Below are 21,005 nucleotides of genomic sequence, written 5' to 3' on the forward strand. Positions count from 1 at the left end.
TTCATCGGCCAAATGTCGCGAGCACGTACACTCACATTTTGTATATACCGGAGCACGTGTTGTGCACACGTACGAATGGATTCTTACAGAGGATAGCAATAGCGTTCAGATTTTGCAGAGTATGTTTCCAATACGCAGCAATATATACCAAACATTAGCAAACAAATACTTCCATAAGAAGATTATTTATTTATTTATTTATTTATTTATTTTTAATTTTGTTACTTTTGTTTAACATGAGAAATGAAGAACATATACAAATACAGAATTTTCGAAATTGCAATTTATGGATCATTTGTAAGTATTTTCATGTACTTTTGATGATTAAATACAACAGTTTTCAACCAATTTATAGATGTGTTCGGACGTCTTTCCGCCATGACCCGGTAGTGATTACGGCGCATCCAGTATAGTTATACATCATGTAAACATAGTGTTGCGTCTTTCACCATAGTAGGAACGTTTATTTTTCTCACCATAAGGTAAGCACAAGTTACGTGAATGTGTAGGCAGCACTGTTCAGTTTAAACAGGAACAGACTGCCTTCAATACGTCAGTTTCCGCACGAGTTCACGTTACTATCTTTACAACAGTCGGGGACGTCCCTGCAACAGTTTACATTACGCACAAGAAATTGAATGAATATATTAATCTCTTTTTCTCTCTCTTTCGTTTTTGAAATGTTTCTTACTTTTATATAGTCGATTATAAACAACAACTAAATCAAATTAACAATTATATACCGCTAAATTTGAGAAAAAAAATAAGAGTTCGTCTATGACGCAACCATTTATCGGTTTAATGTTAATGCTACGTATTTTGTAAGGTATTGATATAATGAAAGGTCGGGTACATCGTTCACTTTCTGATAGTAATTACACGTCAACGTAAGAAGTTAGATATAAATAGGAATTCCCCTTTGCTATTTTTAGACGTAAACGAACTAAACTATCACAGACCAGTGATGTATATACGTCCATGCACAGACAAAATATGATAGTAATTACATAAACAAGTCCCACACACCAAAATCAGCCTTACCAGGGACGTATCATACGTAGCATACGTCCCTGGCCATGCTTATTCTTATTATGTTCGTACGTGTAACGAAATGTGGAAACAATAAACATCGTCACGAGACTGAGCTATGTAGCTTCTTCCGCGGCAAGTGGTGTCTGTGGACGAAACGGTTGGATTATTTTTCTGAGCGTTGCAGTCACCAACCAGCACGATCACATGACCCATATTCATGGAAAATCGGAATTATAGCAACACTGGAAGTATAACAGTACTAAACAGTCTTCCATTTAAAATGCGTCTACGTTGTCATCCATTCAGTCGAGACAGAAGTTGATAACGGTTCCTTTCGATCCTATATGTTCGTGACCGTGAAATGAACGTAGAGTATTGTGTGGCAATTTAACAGTAAACAGGTGTTAGCTTTGTTGTACGTGGTGTCATACAAGTTCACACTAAGCATGCCGAGTCGATCACAAGGAAAACAAAAATATTACGTCAGTGTGTAAGTAACCCATAATGCATTGCGTGATCCGTCCAATCAGCTCAATGAGGTTGCGTCACGTGATCTCATTTACTACTACCACTACTACTTCCTACTACAACAACGCTTGGCACGCGTTTCATTCACAGTGAAATATGATTTCATTTATATTGACTACTACATACCGCCACAATGTAGTTAGCGTTTTACCAATGGAAAACAGGAAATAAAAAGACAATGCAAAAATCCGTATCAAGTGAAAAAATGGTGGGCCTCGCTCATACATAGCCCGAGGGGCCGGAAGGGAATATTTTGAAAATTCATTTAAAAGTATGCCTCTTCTGTAGGAAAAGAAGTATTTTGGATGATAGAAACTCAATTGTGTATAAACATGGGTCTGAACATATAAACTCTCCTCTCCCGGGAGATGAGGGTCTGGACCGAAAATCCTTGGGAGAAGGGGAATGATTATCTAAAATCCCTCACTGACCGGTACAGTATTACCCGAAACAACTCCATACTGTTTTGTCGGGCTACAATAAATATGTAAATATCAATAACAGCATAAAAAATACGAATACTGACATTGAATTTTCATTTCAGAGACAGAAATTTACTGTTTACTAAAACCCAGGAACTCAAGGGCCTTCGTCCCTATTTGCCACCTATTAGGGCTCCCTGAATCCACTTGTTCCTTGGCTGAATTTGGTACAGATCCTTAGCCGATAATTTGCGTATACGTCATTTTCTGTCAGATACGCCATTGGACACAATTTGACATTAATCGAAGTAGAGGTAAGCGTTTGAAATGATTCTTTTCTGCTTGTGTCGAGATTTAAATTGAAAATGTAACAACATCATTGTGAAGAAAAATGTTTTGAAGTGAAAGTTGAAATATAAAGATGAGTGGTGCAAGCCCCGTTTGTCTCTTGTTTACTTGTTGTTTTACAATCGATGCACAACGTGTACATATCAGCCTCATTGTAGCTTGACAGGTAGAGTGCCTACCCGCATGGATGTGGTTCGGACACGCTAGTTTGGAAATGCAACATTTGCTCTTAAAAATGGCGGAACACGGACGTAAGTGTGAAAAATACATGTGTTTGTGTGTTGAGCTGTGTGATGGTCTCACTTTTTTCTTTTGTAGTTTGGAACATCACAAGTAATCATACATTAAATAGACAAAGTGTGTATAAAGGGTACCCAAAGATGATTTCAGAGTTAAATCTCATAATAATTGTGTGAAAGGTACATGTTTCCCTATTTTAATCAATTCCCTTGTAAGATATACAAGATATAGCAGTCCTTTCAGAAAATTTATTATTATTCCTTTTATTATTCTCTTTTTCATTCCCTTTAATATTCTCTTTATTTTCCCCTTTTTTGTCTCCAGTGATGAAAATTACAAAAGAATGTAAATCATATATACAAATCCACAATACATATATAAACGATGACATAATATATATAACATGAATATACACTTTATATTACAGGGATGTACATGTATATTAAATGCAAAATAAGCGAGAGCGAGTATTTAAGGGTAAATACCAAAAGTTTCAAATTACAGATTTTTGACATTTTTTACGGATTTATCCCGTACCTGTTGAAAAGGAATGAAAACACTGCTAAAAGAAAAAAACACCAACTGCCGTGCAGCTCCATCTTCTCTATTGGTAATTATGGGAAGCACTGTTTACGATGAAAGTATTTCTTGTAACATTGGTGCAAGAAAATGTCGAATTATTAAAGAAAAAAGAGCCTAATTTCAGGTGGCGAAAGTATAAAGTGTTCAAGCTTTGTGGTGTAATTATGTTGCCAAAAACGCCGACTGAAGTGTAAAAGTAGGTCTACTCTGTTTTTTGTTTTGTTTTTTTATTTTGCTTTTTTTTCAGTTTTTATTTGTTATGTAGTGTAGTTGCGAGAAAAATGTAATATAATTTTATATGAAAAATAAACATCCCGCGAACAAATCGTCCGGATATTCATAACCCGGTGTTCGTTTCAAGAAGTAATTGATTTTCCTGTTTGTTGCTGCGCGCGCCCTTCCGAATCGGTGGTCTTTTTAGAGGATGAACGGCTTAAGTGCTGAAGTAAGTATCATTAGTTTACTGATAATCAAACTTTTTTTTATATTCCCAGGCTATCAGCCGATTCCTATATTACTATATTTTCCTATATTTTGAAAGATCTCCAGATCTCCTATATTTTGAAAGATCTCCTATATTTTCAAATTCAGTGCGTCTGTTTATTATTGACATGTATCAGTTATTCGAGCAACAGCGAATGACAAGAATTTTAAAGACCTTCAACTGGAGAATGATAAGGACAAGTCTGTTCCTTGGACACGTACCGAGCAAATGGTTGATGTTGTTGCCAGCAACTCCGCCTATCAAAGCGGTTCCACACAACAGACTCATCAACAAACTTCGCGCGTATAATTTCTCAACACAGATCGTCGATTGGATATGTACTTTTCTGAAAGGAAGAAAACAGAAAGTAACAGTGAACGGTGAGGATTCTGAATGGACCAAGGTTACATTTGGGATTCCCCAAGGATCCGTCTTAGGACCAATGATGTTCGTTATATTTGTTAATGATTTACCGGACACTGTTCAGTCTGATATGTACTTGTTTGCCGACGATACTAAAATATTTAGAATTATGGAAACAGCCGAGGACAGTACAATGTTACAAGATGATCTAAATACAATGTGTGAGTGGAGCGACACCTGGCTTCTATGAATGCATCCGGAGAAATGCAAACAAATGAGAATCGGCAAGAACTCGTGTCATGGTCAAGGGATCACAGAAACAAAATACCATCTAAAAGGAAAATTTCTAGAACCAACAGAAAAAGAAAGCGATATTGGAGTAGTAATAGATTCCGAATTAGCTTTTGATGAACACATATCTGAGAAAGTTAAGAAAGCAACCTCTATGTTTGGATTAATACGAAGAACATTCCAGTTTATGGATTTTAAATTATTTATTCCACTATACAAAAGTCTTGTTCATTCCCATTTGGATTATGCTAGTGCTGTGTGGTCGCCACATTTACAGAAACATATAGACAAGATCGAGGCTGTACAAAGACGAGCTACCAAAAGTCTCCCAGGGATGCAAAATTTAAGCTATATTGACAGATTAAAAAAGTTAAAATTACCAACTTTGGCCTTTAGAAGAATCAGAGGTGATATGATTGAATTATATAAAATATTGAATTTTTATGATAAAGATTGTTGCACGTCTGTACCACTATGGAGAGATGTGGCAGATCGCCACAGCAGTCGAGGAAATTCAAAAAAAATATTCCCCAAACGGAGCAACAACATGTTACGGAAAAACTTTTTTTCAATACGAACAGTATCAATATGGAATAGTCTACCTGAAGAAGTAGTATCGGCACCCAATATAAACTCTTTTAAAAACAAACTGGACAACCACTGGAAGAATCAAGAACTTTATTTATTATAACTACAGCACCCAATATAAACTCTTTTAAAAACAAACTGGACAAACAATCAAACTTTAACTATAGCTATATTTATGTACATGTGTATTTTCTATACCTGTATATTATGTATTTACATATATGAGTCTGGTGTAGAGGACTTGTCTTAGTCCTGAACCGGAAATAAACTTAACTTAACTTAAGTAGCACTAAGCATGAACGATCTTGTTTCAATTTCAACAGCATCAGGATTTGCTTCATTTATAATTTAGAACCATATACCCAACAATCAGTGACATGTTCACTCACTGTCTCTTTATATTATAATTCTTATCCAAATTATCTCTGCAATACTCAAGTTAATTCGCATTATGTCTGGGTGGCTACTACGCTAGAAATCCTAAATCATCTATGACATAACCAAGCATTTGATACCTGAAAATCACTAATTCATTAATAGAAGGAATCATGTCATGTACTCTTTATGTTTTTGTTGAAAAGAGTCAAATCTTTTCCTTAGTAAAATGGTGTTTCCATTGGTAAGTATTTATGTTGTGGTATTTGAAAATTTTAGTTTGCTTGTTAATATGAATTAGATGTCCTCTTAGATATTTACCTATCATAGTAATGTGTTCTTAATTTTATGATGATGGGCTATTCAAATCACCATGGTCCGTCGTCTGTCTGTCTGTCCATAAACAATTTTTGTTATTGCTATTTCTTGACAAGTACTCCATGGATCTTTCTCAGATTGCATTTGTAGGTTCCCCTTTGTACATAGTTGTGCCCATTTGATTTTGGGTCTGATCAGAAAAACAAAATGGCCCATAAGCAGCCATCTTAGATTTAGACTTTGAAAACTTGTTATCACTATTTCTTGAGAACTACAGCATAGATCTTTCCCAAATTTCATTTGTATGTTTTCTTTGATCCCTTGTTGTGCCTGTTTGGAATATTCAAATGTCTTAATATTAATAGTAAAAACAGAGAAGATAAAAGAAGGGAAAAGATCCAATGTTAAAAAAGCAAATAAAGATTAAACAGTGGTGGGCTCGAAGATTCCTCTGGGATCTCTTGTCATTTTATTGTTATTCTTCATTTATTATATCAAAGTTGATATTGGAAGAAAAAAACAATGTTCATTTGCTTTTGGTTAGTAGAATAGTATATTACTTCTGTAAAAGTCTTGTGATTAAGTGCCAATTTACCAAGAATCATCTGTTTTAATTCATTTTTAATTAATAAGGGATATACCTTCAAGTTTCACCATTTGTGTACAAGTGACACACCTGCTGTTTTACCTGTTTGCATTTTTGTTTAAAAAAAAATGAAAAAGATGATACAAATTTACAGTAAGGGTACATTGCTAGGATACATATACTTGTAAAGATGTCTGTGTTTGAACACACTCAAAGTTACTTGTTTATGTTATTTAACAAGAAGATAATTTGATAATCATTTTGGACAATCAATTACATGTAATGGTGAAAGTATATTTGAATAAATAAGCCCAGATTATTCTCAGATTTTTCTTAGTTGTTGTACCTGTCAAACTATTTGAAGAAAAATTATATGTATGGTGCTGGCCATCTGTTTTGATAAAGGTACATGTTCTTGAACCAAAAGATTGTTTTCTCTAGAATGGATATATTGAATTTTACATTCCTGTGAATTCACATTTTTTCAGTGTTTCCAGTCCTGAAAGTACTATTATTGCTGCAATATTAGGGAGGTCGGCGATAGTCATTTATAGGCTTATTACCTCCTGTTGGAGCAAAAAAACCCATTTTTTTCTTTTTTTTTTCCAGATTAAAATTAAAAAATCAAACAAGCGTATTTGGGGAATACAATATATATCAAAATAAAGTTCAAGACTTATATTTTCTTTTTTGGTAATTGTTTTTAATAAAATATAAATTCCTACAATTGCATAGTGTCCGAAGTGAAGTTGTTGTAAACATATATAAATATAAGGAGAATGATGCGTAAATATATAGTACAGAACAGGTCTGTATGATATAGTCACACCAAGAGCATGGAAAACACGTCTATTCTCAGCTATGACCGGGTGCAAACTACACTCGATATTACAACGTACCGTCACACATCACCTTCGGGACGAGTTGACATATGATCATGCGTGTCGTGATGGCCAATTTGTCCAAGATAACGTCAACACAATGTGCCTTGTGCATTCAGAGATCCTTTTTCACAACAAAATGATACCTTATATACCATACAATAGTTTATATTCTTCTCACATTTCATGATTTATCCAAAATTTTCAAAAACATAGGAAAACAACCTTAAATGTTGCTTAAAAATTGTTGTTTGAGTTAAAACTTGATCATTTGCATGTAGAAATAAGCAGTCTTATATAAGTTTTCATTTTATTACCACCTGAAGATCTTTTTGGGCTGAAAAAATGTTATGTTTCGTCTGTTCGGGGCTAAATATAGACCTCTTTGGCAGCTATATTTTTGGAGCTGTTGCTTTCAAAAAAATTTTTTTAGGGGAAATATTACTTATTTTCTTATAAAACACACAAAGATCAACAAGAAACACCATGCAAAAAAATTACAGATTTTTTTTTAAGTTTTCTGCATCAAAAAAGTTTTCGTCTCAAAAAGGGGCTGTGCAGGAAATTTGATATCAAAATATAAAAAAAATGATGATCTTAAACCTTAACTGGCATTGTTTTTCAAGAAAATGCATAGTGATCTGTAGAAATAAGGAGCTTTGGCTAAATTGGGTGATTACCTTTTAAGATAAAGTTCTTCAAAAGTGATAGTCTAGAAAAGGGGGGTGCCGGAACATTTTGCAAAAAACTAAGTCCAAACGAATAATTCCTCATGGTCAGACGTCAATTTATTTTTTCATCTGTCCCCACCAAAACTAAGTTAATGTTTCTTTTTGAAGCTTAAAGGGAACTTGGCACCCTACAACAATCAGACAATACATATCATAACCACATTTTCAGATATAAGGCCTCAAAAATGCCTCTTTTTGGGACTATTTGCTGAAAACAGAAAAAGGGCTGCTTTTCAAGGTACAAAAATTGATGTAACTTTTGAACCGCTCAACCGATTTCTAAAATTTTTGCACCAAAATTTCTCTTTCTTTGAGTTCTGTCTAAAATATGTTTTTAAATGTTTTCTAGGGGGTTCATTTTTTAGCTGACCTCCCTAGCAATATACAGTTCAATAAAGATATATTCATGTAAATTTCAATTTTTACATTTTTCTGAAAAATAACAGTTGCTTGTGTGTTGTATCAATGTAATATGGAGTTTCTTCAAATGGAAGACTGTTAAGTGAAACAATTTACCCAGCCTATACAGGTGATCAACATCAATTTTTTTTTAGCTGTATGTACATACTTTTTGATTGGATGATGTCCTATAGATATACACATGAGGTGTTGTGATATGATTCTGACCTGATGTCTTGCACTGTATCGTCATTTGTTTTGGTGGTTACGGATGTGATTTTTATCCTTGGTTTCTGTAACCTGAACATGAATGTTGAGTAATACTTGAAACGACAGTCTACAATTTACACAAGATTTTACATTTTGTACAATGTTATTTTTGGGAATTTATTTACAAAAACATGTCACACAGTCAAGCGTTCCACCTCTTGCCCATTCATTCATATATGTACATGTATATATATATATATATATATGCAAAAACTCATGAAATCACAATGTCCCTACAAGTTACTTGAAGGCACATTTGTTCACCTTTATTACGATCCAACAACACCATCCAGAATATGTCACTTACTTTGCTCATAGGAGCGAAGATCGTCTCAATGTCATACGCGCAGTGTTCTATTTACACACCAGCATCTACAGTACACCAGGGAATCAGTAGAACTGCTCTCTTTCTCTATGTCGGGTATGATGTCTCCAGCTATATGGCTGTCTCAACAACAATGACATCATCTTGATACGTTATATACAAGTTTGCAGTCATAAAGACATAGTACACAGACTATGACTGTCTGTTCAACCTTCCATAATACCAAAGGAAATAGGAAATATATTCACAACAGGTACAGGAACATCTAGGATCTCTGGAGGTGGGATCGGTTACGCGGCCGTCAGCACTCGGCCTCCATACAATGCAAAAAGTGGTGGTCAGGGTCACAGTCACGATACCATATTGGCCCAACAAGCTTAGTAATCATAGTTTACCTTTCAGTGATCAGTTACTGAAATACCATTTATAATACACTAAATACATGAAAAACATACTTGTAAACAAAATCTATATACTTGTTCACTAACTGGCTCCACACAACACACTGCACATGTCTAAGCTGTTCTAGGTCACGCCGAACAATACAAGCATTATTCAGCGACTCTTAATACACTAAAAATTTACTATAACAGCATAAATAATGACAGACACCATATAGACAAAGTAATGAAATAATATTGGGGTAAACTGAACAGAAATACTCGCCCCAATCTGTAATTTGCCTGGAGTACTGAGCCATGTCTTAGCACTCGCTGTTGGTTGTTTACCTGTCTGTCTCTCTTCTTGTTTACCTGTCCTACATACATGCCCGCGGACTCCACAGACGAGAAAAGGCATGCTTATTTAAAACTCAGTAAACAATACTTAAACACAGCCAAACTAAAAATACACGAATACATACATCGAAATGGCATGTGACATATTCTTTGTGATGAAGAACTATTCACATTTAGTTTCAATTAGAGAAAATATTAGTATGATAAATTCCATGTTACAACAAAATTCCTGTGAAATGTTGATTTATATACATATATATATATTTAGATACAATAAAATGGACAGGTTAAATTTGTAATCAATACATGTACTTTGAATTCATAGAACACCAAAGTTTCTAACTTGAGTCATAAATTTTTGTTTTTATAAAGAAATTGTAGGATTTGTGACCAGATTTGTGATTTCCATGACTAATGCCATTATACAAAAATCTAAAATCTGCATGTGAAAATCATTTATTGGTTGATTTTTTTGTGACAGTAGTGAAGCATCCTCTAATTTTTGTTTTTATTTTCAGGTGTGGGTACCCCAATTGATGTGTTAGGTGTCTTTTGGCTTACCCAACAAAGTGTTGAGATTAAATGAAGGAGATGATATCACCAAATCAGTAGCAGATGTTTTCAATTTAGGAACTTCAAAACTGATTCTTCAACATTACGATCATGTCTAGGAACAATATGGTGACTTTGAACGGAGGAAATACCTGTTAGACATAGAGACCAACTGGAATATCTGCAGATTTCTGCACCGTTGAGCATCGCCATTTCATCAGACGATGACTCTTTTGCAGATAACATTTCACAGTGTAGTAGTAGCAGTTCTTTGGACTTTAATCATAACATTTCATAAAACAATAGTTGTAAGCAGTGGCCAGTGATGTATTCTCTACCCACAGAGAATTTTTCACAAACTTTTTCATACAAGTGATGACAACTGCTATACGTACAACCGACTAGTGCTCAGTTTCAAGAGGCTCATTATTCGTACACACCCATAATTGAGAGAAAGTATTGGTAGTGAATACGACAGTTGGAAAGAATCTGTGCGTAACCAGTTGAAGAATTTTAGAAGGAAATGTTCAGCTTCTGAACTAACTGGAAGTAAATCAAATAGAAAGTCAACAGAGGTGTATTCTCCAGGGGAAACTTAAAGGACATGAATTACCAGCAAATTATGGTATTAATTGAGCACCTTCAGTTGGTGATGAAAATGTAGAAGATTGCAAAAAAAAAAAGCTGAAATATGTCAAGAGGCTCTCAGAGACAAAAAAAATAGTCACTGATTCAATGGTAGAGATATATATGTCAGGTCATTTATCAATTCGGGCCCATCCATAGCTGATATTTCTTCAAGCTATTCTGTTCTGCAAGAAGACCAGGAGGTTCAACATGAAAGGATATGTGATGGGAAATGACTGCAGAGACACATTCAAGGAAAATGTACACAAGTATGGTAAAGCATTGATATCACTTGCAAAAGATTGTAAAAAGAAATCATGCCACATGATGCTTGTTCTTCGTGAATTAGGGGAGAAATGAACAGTCTGATCCAAACATTCTTGGACGAGATGTTCATTACAATCAGTGCATTGCAGGCCTTTGCCTCCTTCCAAATCTTCTTGATGAGGATTCTACTGACTTTTGACTGTTGTTCCTGTAAGTCTGAGAAATTTGATGTACTATACTGACTCAAGAGGATAAAAATACAATCTTTATTCCATAACCAGTCTTGCTCAGTTTAAATGTGTTTCATGGTGTAATGTCTATTGTCTCTTCTATTTAAAAACTGTTTTCCTGAAACTGATAATTTAATTTTAGTTTTATATTTTCTTTTTAATAATAACTTATCTTAAACTTTGAACATTCTTTGTTAAAGGAATCCACAGACTAAGCCTGACGAAAACAGGAGCTCCTATGGTTGTAGATGTTGGAGATATCCATGAACATGCTACATTACTGGAGAGGGAGAGTTTGAATTCTGATGATGTTTTGACCAGTGTTTACCCACTGATGCCATACGTTTTCCATTTTAAACATTAAATACCAGTCTGAGGTAAAAAATACATTTTGCTTTATGGAAAACTTCTTCAATTTGCAATGCACACAGCCAGCACCAAAACCCATTTCCCTGATGGAGAAATAAAAGAAAGTCACACAGATGTAAGAATAATAAGAACACTAGTTGAGTAAATCTTTACCAAAATGATTTATACACTTTGAAATATTTGGAAAAAGTAATTAGTAGATTCCTATGTTGAATGCAAAACTAATTTGATATAGATTACTTGCTAGGAAAAATTTAGTTGAAGAATGAGATAATAGGGTTTTGATTGTCGAGGTAGCAGAGCCAGAAATGTATAATTTTCAACTCGCCTTTCAAAGAGGGGAGGAGGTTATGTTGTCACCCTGGTGTCATTGTCAGCATTGGTTAAAGTTTTGGTGCTGGTGTTGAAAGCAAACCTGTTTTAAGTTAGAAGAGGGTATTGATATTTGGTTTTATATAGTTGATGTAGAGGTTTATTATAACTTCCTTGGTAAAAGGTGATATATTTTCTGTTTTTGATGAAAATTGGTAAATAGGGATGTCGGACAACAGGAACTCAATGGTATGGTTTGTTTGCCAATTGCACATAAATTGATTGGAGGACTGAATTGAGACACAATTATTGCAAACTGTTCTTTATTCCAGATTTTGCTGGTTTATTTTTCTATCCTTCATTCACTTGATTTTGAGATTATATGTATTAAAAAAAAAACAATTTAGAAAAAAAAAATTCTTCATTTGTGTATTTCTATTGCATTTCAATCTAGGTACAATGTAATTAAGCAACTTACCTGCAGGAAAAAAAAAAAAATTGCAGTACATTTGTATATTACAAGTTGTGAACATTCAAAAACAACCCCAACTACTGGTGTGTTCTATATTTAAAAAATCTGTGTAAGGCAAGCTTTGTACAATTGACACTACTTCTGTTTAAAATTCTGTTTTCATGAAATTTACTGTACTATTTTGTTATACATATATTTTAATTGACTGAGAAAATTAGCACAGCAAATTGCAAATTCAATTATATATATGTTTTAGTATTGTTATACAAATATCTAAAAGTATCTTTATATAGTACATGTATCATCCTTGATTTGTCACTTTAACATTAAATGGCGAATATTTCTTAAAATTGGTTTAATATTTGATTTGTTTTCATTTCCAGATAAACCAAAAAAAGCATCTGTGAGCTACCTAACGAAATCCTGGTGAAGTGGAACCCACTTAATGTCACGTCTGTTAATGTCACTTTCCTGTTAATATAACATTTTCTTGAATTACTACAAAATACCAAGGAATCCAGATATGATAGATGCTGTTTCATATATGTGATGCAGATGTCTTTTGACACACATAAATCTTTTTTATTGTACTTTAAGTCAAAGTAAAAATCAATCATTTAGACTGATATCTTTGAAATACTATATACATTTATATATATATATTTATTTTAGTGGAAGTCTCTTTTAGTGAAAGCATTTACCTTGTTTGTGATGTACTGATTTTCGTTTCCATATTTTTTCCCCAATGAAAGCAGCATAGATTGACATTTTAAATTATTTGAAAACTACCAATAAATTGAGTCAGTTTCGCAGCATAACTCTAAACAGTAATAAATGAAACATGTTTTTAGTTGTTTAGCCGATAGCTTGTTATGCATGTTATTTTCTTATAGGTATCTGAGACAAAGTCACATAGTAACTGACCTATTATGAATGCCTTTTGTCCACTCCAGTGTCCATCATATACAATTCACATTTCCATCTTCTGGTTAACCCTGATGGGGCAGGGGTTTAAATTTTACCTTAATGTATACAGGAAATTACATACTTGAGCGCATTTTGTCTCATTTTGATTGAATTTTTTTTTTTATAAGACAGTTTTATGGCATGCACATATTGAGTCTAGATGACTCCATGGGTTGATTGTTGGGGGTTGAATTGACTTAAATTTCAAAATATATTATTCTACAGATCTAGATATCGTAGAATTGAACACTGTTCATGGATCAAAGGGTCTGAAAGAGCTTCACCAAAGTTGTTTATTGTTTACTGAAAATAAAATTCACTGTGAGCCTTAAGGCTCATAAGTACATCAATAACAATGCAATTAAAGGTCATATTGTACAAAACAAGAAAATTATATCCAATTAAAAGAAGTACATACATACTTGTATGGTGTGAAGTTACAGTATAATGCAAAAATATTATTCCAAGGCTGGCGGACTTACATGAGAAATAAGCGAAACATATGCAATATTACAGAATAGTAGATAACATAATTCTCCACAATATATTTTCTCTCTGTAAATATGAGCTTGATGCTGACAGAACATTCTAGATTTTAACATGAGGTTGCCGGCAACAGATACTAATAATAGCACATTGACTTGGATCAAAGCAATGATACTAAGAGTGAGATGAACAGAAAGCCAAACTAGAGTGTAAATATTTACCTAAATTACACAATTCCTTTCTATTAGTAGCTGATAGTAGTGGCACAAGTTAAAAAGAAGATGGGCGGTTCCAGTAGTATTTTTTTATAAACTTTTTGCATAAATTTTAATATAAAGGGCAAATCAATATAAAATGGAATTCATCTTCAACCAAATTTTGATTACAGTAAACACAAAGTCTTCTTTCTCTAGGAATGTTGTAATATAGTCCTTCTACACATTACTGATGAGAAGATAAGCGAAATTTAGATAAAAGACGAAGATAAGGATCTGGATTAGCTTTCGTAAATAATGTTGTAAAGTGCAAGAATCTATCAGGAATTTGTGCAAATAACATTTTCAATAAATTTATTACGCGACTGAAGAAAGTTATCAATAAACCGTTGTTTAAAAAGATGTAAAAATAATTTCTCATTATTAACATAATGACTTGACCAGAATTCCTAAACCAGTACTCAACAGTAATATTTCAACATGGCAATGCCAGTTAAATTTTCTATGATTACAGTAAACCATATCATCACACGCTGACTGTAATATACAATTATTGGTCTTTATTAATTTCAACCAGTACTTCATAATACTGACACTTCCAAGTGATACTCGGTGGTAAACGACCAAGTTCAGAATATAACATATAGGAAGGTGTACATGTTTTAACATTCGAGATTTTTTTCAGAAAATCAGTATGTATTCTTTCTATTTGATCAGCAAATGAGAAACCCCAGACTTTGCAGCTCTAATTTAAAACAGAAGCTACATAAGTGTCAAATACATTCAACTTAGTTTCCATATTTAAATTAAGATTATTACATTTTTCAAAATATTAAACATACATTTACGGCCTTGGTCAGCAATAATAAGTTGAGTTAAAATTCCATAAAAATTCAATGTAACACTAAGATAGCTAAAGCTATCCACAATTTCAATTTCATTGTTTTCAAAGAAAAATTGGTCATCTGCACAAACTCTACCTGCATTTCTAAAGATAACAATTTCAGTTTTTTTCAGTGTTAACTGCCAGCTGCCATTTGTCGCTATACTGTTTTAGGGAATCTTAACATGTTGTGAATTCATGACCTCAGGTTCCAAATGTCGCTCAGTGGAGAGGAAAACGCTAACTATAGTTTGTAGAAAAATTCTATTTTTGAGCAGGATTTGTTGTACTTCAGTTGTAACAGTTGTACTTCAGTGGGAGATAATTCAAATTTTGTTAGAATAATTTTTAAAAATTTACAGAAATTTCAGAAAAGAAATTTTGGACGCAGACATAATATAATGAATATCTTTGAATGGCTGTTTTGAAGTGCTCTCTTGTATGACTCCAGGATCTTGCTATTCCAACTTGTGAGGGGTAAATTAATTACATTTTGTAGAACTCACATGACTATAAAGGCTTTTGGGCCTCTTATTGTTAAAGATTTAAATAATGAACTAGACAATTTTTATACATGGAAATTACATGCAGATGCTAGTTTCATCAATGATTATCATATTGATTTGTATGGGGGGAATAAGGGAATGTCAGATAACACTGAAGAGAGTGTTACTTAAGTCCATATCTGGTGTATCACTACACTAAAGAGAGTGTTACTTAAGTCCATATCTGGTATATCACTACACTAAAGAGAGTGTTACTTAAGTCCATATCTGGCGTATCACTACACTAAAGAGGGCGTTACTGAAGTCCATATCTGGTGTATCACTACACAAAAGAGGGTGTTACTGAAGTCCATATCTGGCGTATCACTACACTAAAGACGGCGTTACTGAAGTCCATATCTGGTGTATCACTACACTAAAGAGAATGTTACTTAAGTCCATATCTGGCGTATCACTACACTAAAGAGAGTGTTACTGAAGTCCATATCTGGTGTATCACTACACTAAAGAGGGCATTACTTAAGTCCATATCTGGTGTATCACTACACTAAAGAGAGCGTTACTTAAGTCCATATCTGGTGTATCACTACACTAAAGAGAGTGTTACTTAAGTCCATATCTGGTGTATCACTACACTAAAGAGGGTGTTACTGAAGTCCATATCTGGCGTATCACTACACTAAAGAGGGCGTTACTTAAGTCCATATCTGGGGTATCACTACACTAAAGAGGGCGTTACTGAAGTCCATATCTGGTGTATCACTACACTAAAGAGAGTGTTACTTAAGTCCATATCTGGTGTATCACTACACTAAAGAGGGTGTTACTGAAGTCCATATCTGGTGTATCACTACACTAAAGAGGGTCTTATATTAATCCATATCTTGTGGACTGCAGTACTGAAAAGATTGTTACATTAATCTTAATTGAGTGTGCAGCTGAAATATCCAATCAGCACTGTTTTTGGTGTTACATGAACCATACGTCCCTACACGAACCTATTTGTCTCACTACTTATGGTATTTATTTTGAATCATCTTACTGTTTTCTGGGATTTTTTTTGTGTATTTCTCCTGACCAGATGGTCTACTTTTAATGCACACTATATTAGTGTACATTATGTCAATTTTTATAGTTTACTTTACTAGCATATATGTTTATTACACTTTGATAGTGTTTTAACTTTTTCTTTTGTGACATTTGTGTGAGATACAAGTGTCCATTATTAATCAGTAACTCTTGATTAACTCTGTGTCTGATATTTCTTCATTAAATAAGAAGTGAACATCATTGTTATGTATATAATGAAATTTGTTATACTTTGTTTGTCTCAATAATAGTGTGTTTTATTGTTTACCATGTGTGACTTTAAATAAAGCTTATTGACTTTGATACAAAATTTACTGATTTCCTAATCCTGTAATCCTATGTATACTAAGGTCGAGACCTGTGTGGCGAGATGGTAAACACATTATAGACAAAAAACAAAACAAAAAAACAGAAGATGGATAAAGAGATCAAAATTTCAAAGAAACTGTTGGTTTGATTCCTTCGGGACCTGAGGAGTGGGGCCCCGGGGGAATGGATAACATTCCTCTGTTGCGAAGTATGGTGTAGAGCATCAATGAGGGAAGTGGGCGCAATATGTATTCACCGTGGGTCAGACATCCTTGGGGCAGAGGGGCGATGCCCAATAAGGAAACAGAGGCAAAGGTTTAAAATCAGCCTATTTGTCTAGTAAACTCAGATTTAAGTCTTTCAGAGGAAAAAGGAGTTATGTATCAAGCCAGCCAATATGTTTTGTGTTTATGGCGGTATCTGTAAAAATACCAACAACACAAGTATTTGTGTGCATTGACATAAAAAAAGTATATACTCTTTTTTGCAGCTGAATGAAACTTTCTTTATCATAAATAAACCACATTACGTCAGATTGATATTATCACGATGTCCGTCGTTTTCGTTTATTGCTTATCAATATCAAAATCATCGATCTCTGCATATATTTATTTTAAAAAGACTAGAAACCGGTATAGTGATTCCGGATTCGTGGAAACTAGTCAATATTTAATTAATCCTTTATTTTTACAGCAATCTCAGGAGCAGAATTCTGGCAAACTCCGAATTAATTTGGTGTCCATATTAGACAGCTTAAAAGCCGAGGAATTTCAGGAAGCTTGAGAGTTTAGCTTTTCGTTACCAGTTCAATAATTCTTTTGTGTTTGATAAGCCTATATATGCTAATTTGGACACGGTCATGAAAACATTATTGGATTTCTGTGTGTAAACAGACAACGTGGTATTTTTTCTTGTAGTATGTAACTTTTTATACTACTTTCATTTTCCGGATTTTCAGATTTTTTTTTTTTTATTACAGGATCGTTATTTTCTTCCTGTTTTGACAACACGTGTTTGCAATAGCCTGAATAGGTAAGACCGGTTTTCAGTGTTACATGCATACAGCATGAGCTCTCTTTCTTAACATACATTTTTCAAAGTTGTACATGTATATAGTGATAGTATGACATGTCAACATATTCCTCGTGGATCCTGTATAATAATGGATATTTAGGTATTTGTTGTAGCCTTGGAAATTACACATTGTAACATGTCTGACTTCGTTCAAATTTGAATCCGTGATAGCATAAATATCCATGTCAAAAGCTAACCACCTTCAGTGTTAATTATAAAAATAATAGTGTTACAATTCAGTTCCACAATATCTGATGAAGTAAACACCACATTTTATTATATGAGTGCATATGGTCGGTTATTTCGCAGGACGCGTCAGTAAACACCCAACTGAGACCCTCTGTGGTTTACCTGGACGGATGTGAACTATAGCCATTTCTTTAGTGGACTAATTTCTCATCGTCTAACTCTATGTCCTATATGATTTCACTCATCACTATAGTCAATATACGAAGAAATCATCTGATTTTGTCAGGTGTGTACGATAAAGACACTCCTGGGTTTGGTTAAACAAATAAAACTGCGAGATCCAGAATTTGAACAACAACTATTATTGTAGCAACAAAAATTTGAAGATTAACAACTGAAAACTCTTGATCAAGGATTTGGAGCGGACGGTACCTGCAACATTAAGTTAATACATCAAACTAAAAAAAAAGAACATCAATGCTTAGAAATTGATTACCCACGGCAGTTTTAAAAAGATATTTTCCTGTACTTGGCCATGCTTATATCCAATTCAAATTTTGAATTCAATTTACTCGTACATTTTTTCTCATGAAAATGTATTACTTACATTTATGAATATTGTATGATGCACATTGTACTAGTTTGCCAACAAGGGCAGGCAACTCTAGTATATTGCGATCCGCGATCCGCACTGAAATATATACAAATCAACGTATAGGTAAGTGACGCTATTACCACACCCCTCATTGTGTGTATCTACTTAATATTCATGTTATTTATCTTATTGCACTGTATAATGTGAACTCATTGCTGTCGTTCCGCTCAATGAACTGTTCGAGTCCTGGGTCAAACACAGATCAGCACCTTATTGTGTTTATTCGGCATTACATCCGCGATATATCAATTAGTCAGATCAATGCTTTGTCGTGATTGGTCAGTATTAATACAACAGGCTCTTGGAATTCCTTTATAATAGTTAAAAAAAACCCAACATCATACAAGTTATCGTATCGTGTTGACTATGTTCTAAAAAAAAGAATTACGTAATATATATATATATAACTATACCAAGAATGAACTAGGAAATTTCAAACTACAATGCAGAGACAGAAATCCAGTTTTCTTGGTGAGTGTTGAATGGATTGTTCTCAAATTTCATATACATTGTACATGAACAACTAATAAATAGATGTAAATTCGAAAGTAGGCACGGTTGTACGAGTCAAGGACTTGATTGACTGCAGACTCTAGTTGGAAACGACAAACATGCAGACTTGTTAGTATAGATAAAGGTTTGGGAAAGGTAATGGGGAATCCCTGGCCACTTTTCTTCATACACTAAACAGAAGGACATTGAAACTGGAATTAATAAAAATCCCATTCATTTTTCATCACAAGGGTATGGTCTGTTTCCTTTTTAAGAAATAAAAAATCCACTTTAACATTTTCTGAAATTTAAATTTCCTTATAAAGTTAATTGGTTAGAGTCGTACTATATATTACACGAGTAATAGCTTAATTAACAGTGGCAAGAGATGAAAAGTTGACAAAGGAGAGAAAGAGTAAGCCATTTTGAATCGCCGCTGCTTGTCCAGATTTAGAAAGAAACATCACTTGCTTCATATCCATTTTATTAGTAGGAGAAAGGTATACTATCTTAACATTAAGACAATGGTATGTTGTATCGCCTTTAACGCCCAGTAAAACACACTGTCCAGTTTTGATAGTGGTTAGCATCAGAAGATTTTTTATCTCGCCTCGATTTCGATTTTCCGTTTTCATTAAATTGTTACAGAAACCTTCCCTGGCTAAAGATAACTAAAACTTGTATAAATGACCCCCAACTCAAACGGTTCTGACGGGTCAAAAAGGGTCAGATTGTTTCAAATTAAAAAAAAATATTCATCTCAACATCCCGATATGATAAAATCCATTGCTCATTGTGAATGGAAGGTGTAAGGTAATCAGTTAAGATTTTAGGGGATACAACTTGATAAAATGACGTTTATTGTAATGGTAGATATACCTACACCCCAATAAAACACGTGTCACCGCACTACTTTTACTACCAGGGTCACTTATAGATACATACTGATGTACTACCGATCCAGATTTTGACAGTTTTCAGGAATGAATAAATCTGTTAGTTAATCCTGTTATAAAACATCATATATGTATACTTATCTTGTAAATGTCATAGGGACCAAAGGGGGGAATATAATGAATTCTTTAAAATCCTACTCCTCTTGTAGGAGTGATTGGATTTCGGCAAGATTTAGTCTGAATAATCTTTGGGCGAAGGGCAGTCAAGCAGTTGAGATACCCACCCCATAACCATATATATAACATTGCTAAACATAAAGAGATAAAGCCATTCATGTAAAAAAGCATTAGCTTAGGGGTCCGGCCCCACCCTCATGGACTTAGTTTCCTTGTTGTATTTATTAAGATTTATTTACGTAGTGCTATTTTTAGTCAATAGATTGAGTTTCAGTTACATTTTATGGGCACACTATAATACTACGTCACAAATATTAAACATATTACTCATGTTTTTTGAAATGACAGCGAAATATTATCATAAAAATTTTTTTTACTGATAATGAAGTGGACAGATTAATCTACATCAAACAGGCAGACGGCTTGACAACTAAGTTCGTGTTTTATGCAAGAGAACTTGATAATTCAAAAGTCATATCAATGAAAATGTTATCAATTTCCACTCAGAGGGGCTCCGCAAAATACGATTTTAATATTTTCAGTTTTTTTCATTCCGTGAACAAAATAAACAGTAAGTTGGTCCCATGCATTTTTACAGTTTACATAAACACTCTCGTATGCATTATCACGTACTGACTTGGATATATTGGTTCATGAATCTTTCATAAAACAAAACTTTGTTCTGCCTAATCGGACACTTGAATGAAGGTAAACAATTTTTTTTAACAAACTGTAACTC

General features: G+C 33.8%; 1 protein-coding gene and 1 long non-coding RNA gene across 6 annotated transcripts in view; both read left to right on the plus strand.

Moving 5' to 3' along the window:
* The first annotated feature begins 442 nt into the window (after positions 1 to 442).
* LOC132543595 (uncharacterized) lies at positions 443 to 17,815 on the plus strand. The gene is made up of 4 exons (XR_009553975.1): positions 443 to 482; positions 2,105 to 2,296; positions 2,489 to 2,581; positions 17,763 to 17,815. It is a non-coding gene; the product is annotated as an uncharacterized LOC132543595 (long non-coding RNA).
* Positions 17,816 to 18,747: 932 nt separating this feature from the next.
* LOC132543598 (TNF receptor-associated factor 3-like) overlaps positions 18,748 to 21,005 on the plus strand; it is a 35,418-nt gene continuing 33,160 nt past the window's right edge. For 4 of the 5 annotated variants that reach the window (XR_009553977.1, XR_009553978.1, XR_009553976.1 and 1 more), the window contains exon 1: positions 18,908 to 18,979. The gene's annotated coding sequence lies outside the window, so the exon portion shown is untranslated. Of the gene's footprint in view, positions 18,765 to 18,907; positions 18,980 to 21,005 lie in introns of those variants that run through there. The other variant, XM_060207113.1, reaches the window with a different exon arrangement.

Source organism: Ylistrum balloti, unplaced genomic scaffold (assembly GCF_031769215.1).
Source record: "Ylistrum balloti isolate Yb309-2 unplaced genomic scaffold, AGI_CSIRO_Ybal_v1 Utg369758, whole genome shotgun sequence".
NCBI classification, from domain to species: Eukaryota; Metazoa; Mollusca; class Bivalvia; order Pectinida; family Pectinidae; genus Ylistrum; species Ylistrum balloti.